Raw genomic sequence first — 4,080 nt, 5'->3', positions numbered from 1 at the left:
AAGTATATTGTACCTGGTGGCACTGGGAACCATGCGTTGTCTAATCTGAGGTGTCTATAAATATTCCAAAAAGTTCATCAAAGTTACTGGGTGCTTCCAAAAGGAAATGCGAGAATGATATAGATAATGATGTGAAAAATTCTGCAAACAGATTTGTGATAGAGATTCAGGTCTATGTTTTAAACCACTTCTGCTTTTTAATCATCTGCCCAAGCATCGAATGAAGAAATGAGAGGGTGGTAGAAACGACACTGAACCAGAAGAAAGATAGGGGAACACTTCTGCTGTCCTGTTGTGTAACAGAACTTGTGCTCTGTTTACATATTGCATTGCAGAGCCCCAAGTTTGTTAAACAGGATGAGAGGGAGTTCCTGAAATCCCATGTTGATGGAAATATTCCAAGATAGTTATTCTGTTAATGACAGAGCCACTGATTTGCTAATGAAGCAGATTAATGATGCTGCTTCTCCTACTGCTCTACAAAGTGCTGTATACAGTCTGAAAAAAAATTATATATATATATATATATATATATATATAGATACTGAATAACAGAATGTAAATAAAAAAAACAGTAAAATTTGCAGTATGTTCTTGTTATATTCCAACAGTATGGCACTTGTATTGTGAAAAAGTATAAAGTGTAAACAGAGCCACTTGTTTACTGATGAAGCAGATTGTTGGTGCTGCTTCTCATGCTGCTCTGAAAAGTGCTGTGTGCAATCAGAGAAGTAGATAACGATGGGGTTTGCGGTTTGTTATTTTCAACAGTGTGAGAGAGGTAATAAGATGTGACAGTATGTCGTATTGGTAAGTATGCCAATATAGGTATAGGAAGACCTGAATGAGGACTGGACCTATAGAGAACAAAAAAATGGATAATCCATATTAATAATTAATACTATGTACTGGACATTACAGCGGCATCTGCTGAAAGTGATAAGTTCCCGTGAAACCCTGGCTGACAGTAAAAGTGCACTTATATGCGCTATATCAATCAAGGGATAAGTCCCATCTAATTTCAAGGCTGCAATCACAATAGTATTAAGGCAAAATTCTGTTGTGTGCTGTGATCGGGAAAAAAAACTCCGGCAAGTGTCGGAGGTTACTGTTAAACCTGACGGTGGATGAAGGGGCAGGAACCCCCTTAGTCATCAGGTGCCGCTCATGAATGACCGTGGTGGTGGGTGAGCCCAGCGGAGAGACGCCGGTGTCCGAGGTCGGTAGATGCTAGAATCAAGTGGGCTAAGGGACCTTTTCCGTAAGGGGGAGGAGTTACGACACAAGGGGGAGGAGCTATGCCAGCGGGATAGTTCCTCTACTATCCACGCCACCAACTATTACCTTTAGTAATCAGGTGGTGAGCGAAGCGGAGCGAGCCACCGAGCCCAAAGCGTGGCGAGTGTACTTTTCGGGTACCCTGTTCGCCCATAGCTCCTCACCCTGGTGACGTGTCTCCTCCCCTAGATACGTCAGAAGGTCCCTTCTCCCACTCCGAAATAGAATCAACCGTCCGAGGTCCGACTGACCGGAAGTTCGGAACACCGGGACCGGAAGTGACGCGCGTTTCACTCAGGAAGAGCTTGTTCACAGGTTGCCTACTCTCCGGCTCTCTTGTGCAGGTTTATAAGGGCATGTTGGATCCTATTAATTGCTAATGTGTGGCTTAAATGAAATGGTAGTATGCAATTAGATCCCTGATGTATTCAATCCTATTAGTGGGTAAAGTACATTTGCTGGATGTAATATGAACTCGATTTAATTTATAACGATGTGTAGAAAAAAAGGGGGATGACAAAAATATAAATATGATCATTTGGATGGAATGAATTTAATTAGAGTCAATTGGGAGAAATCCTGGGAAGATAATTGAAAAAGGGCGGGACTTGGTATGTTTATTCGAGTGAGAGTGAATGTGAAAGATAGTGACAGATTATAATGATGGGAATGAATAAGGAACAATTGATTGATTGGTTTAAGAGTAAAGCTCAGGATCATGAATTAATTGGGAGGCTAAGGAGAGGTGTATCGTTCACAATACTACTAAATATGGTATATATTAGGAATGGCAAATAATGCTATAAAAATATAAGGAAAGACTGAAAAAAATATATATTAAAAATAAATTAAAAAAGTATGCATATTGATAATAATAGAAATGAAATAGAAATGAAAAAAATGAAAATGATTGAATAAAATATATATACATTATTTTAAATAGGTATAAATATGTACATGTGGCTGTACCAGAAATAATTATGAAACCGTGAATGGTAACAGAGAGAATAAACTTTGAAAAGAGAAATATACTAATAGCTGTTGCTTTATTGTGGTGAGATGATTTTGAGGAGTGAGTAGGGGCAGGACGTAATGACGTTGGAGGACATGAGGATGGGAAAAGTTGTGAGAAATGGAGATGTGACGAAAGGGGGAAAAAACCACAATAATGGGGAGGATTCGAGTGGTGCTGGGAGCAGAAAGAAAGGGAGAGGGGAATGCGATGTGAGGGGTGTGATGTATGGGGGGAGAAGATATGAGGGGTGTTGGAATGAGCCCTGGGTGTTATTGATGGATAGTCGGTGAGTAGTGCTGCCTGTAGTGCCTGATTAACAGGAGCATGTGGGTGTGGAATCAAGGTGTTAAGGGGAAGGGAAGAATGGGGGTGGGGGAAGAGGGGAGGAAAGGGGGGGAAGGAGGGTAAGGGGAAGGGAAGAGGGGAAGGGGAAAGTAGGGAGGAAGGGGAAATAACAGGGGGGGAGCAAGGGGGGAAATGTTTTGTTGGGGGGATTTTTGCTTGGGTGGGTGATGTTACTGGGTTGTGACAGGTGATTGGATGTTGGATGCGGAGATGTGCGTGTGATGAAAACCTAGTGGGGTTGGTGATGGTGTGGGCTGGTGTGGGGGGGGGGGGAAAGAATAGGAAGGAATGATGGTGGCGCGCGGTGTGAGGTGACAAAGTGATGAATTCAATGTAAATGTGTGTGGAAAAACCTGATGCAAACAGTGCAAAAAGTGAGACAAAGGAGGGAAAAGTGGTTAAAAAATGGATGTGTGATGTGCTGGGGGAGAGATGCGGGGAAAGGTGTGAATGTGAGAACACGGGGTTGATGAAACAGTGTGATGGTCTGTGTGTGAGTGACTGGTTTGGACCCGTTAGGGGTCTGTGAAATTGTGGACAATGAGTTGATGGAAATGAATTGGCTGTATATACTGTTACTGATGTGTTGATTGTGATCCCTGGAGGTCCTATGAAGTTGGAGGCAAGAAGGGAACTAATATAGTGACCTAACAAAAACACACTATAACTGATATGTTAATTGAGACCTTTTGGGGCTAAAGTATCAAGTCTAAAGGTCCATTCACTTTCTTTTTTGAGAAGCATGGCCATAATGTCTCCGCCTCAGATCCCTGGTTTGATTTGTTCTAAACCACATATTTTTAAATCCTGCGGGGAGCAGGAATGTTTCTGCAAAAAGTGCCTGGAGACAGTGGTTGGTTGCTTCAACCTTTGTTGGTCCCTGTTTGCATTTCTGGTGTTACTCATGTGTTTGAGGGCCCTGTGTTTCAACATGCGTGTGGTGATTCCTGTATATTTGAGGTTACACGGTCACGAAATGCAGTAGATCACATAGGTACTTTTACAGTTAAAAAAGTCTTTGATTTTGATGGTGTCCCCATATTTGTCCGTTGTTACTTGAAGATTCCATGGTTCCCAGTGCCACAAGGTACGATATACTTACCTGCGGTCAAACCACACTGAGTATGCCCAATCTCGTCTGATCTTGGAAGCCAAGCACTGTGGGCCAGGTCAGTACCTGGGAGGGAGACCACCAGAGAATACCTGGTACCGCAGGTATTTTTATCAAAACCAAGGACATAGGACCGAGAACCAAGCAACACTCCATATTTCTCTAAACTACTATTTCATCAGGGAATTGGGTTGAGCCCGGAGTACGTTCTCTCTTTCTTCCTGTCATATTTCTATTATAGCTTATACTGTAACAATTCAGGAATAAGAGATTAATCATCACCATCGGACATATTTTTGCTCATTGAGCCACAACGCCAGTATTTATATTA

The 4,080-nt window shown here is 42.1% G+C and overlaps 1 pseudogene; it reads left to right on the top strand.

Annotated features, from left to right (window-relative positions):
• Positions 1 to 3,738: 3,738 nt before the first annotated feature.
• Positions 3,739 to 3,856, top strand: LOC134929809 (5S ribosomal RNA; annotated as a pseudogene).
• The last annotated feature ends 224 nt before the right edge of the window (positions 3,857 to 4,080 follow it).

The sequence above is a fragment of the Pseudophryne corroboree genome, chromosome 5 (assembly GCF_028390025.1).
Source record: "Pseudophryne corroboree isolate aPseCor3 chromosome 5, aPseCor3.hap2, whole genome shotgun sequence".
NCBI classification, from domain to species: Eukaryota; Metazoa; Chordata; class Amphibia; order Anura; family Myobatrachidae; genus Pseudophryne; species Pseudophryne corroboree.
The sequence above is the reverse complement of the archived record's forward strand: the minus strand, read 5'-3'. Positions and strand labels throughout refer to the sequence as shown.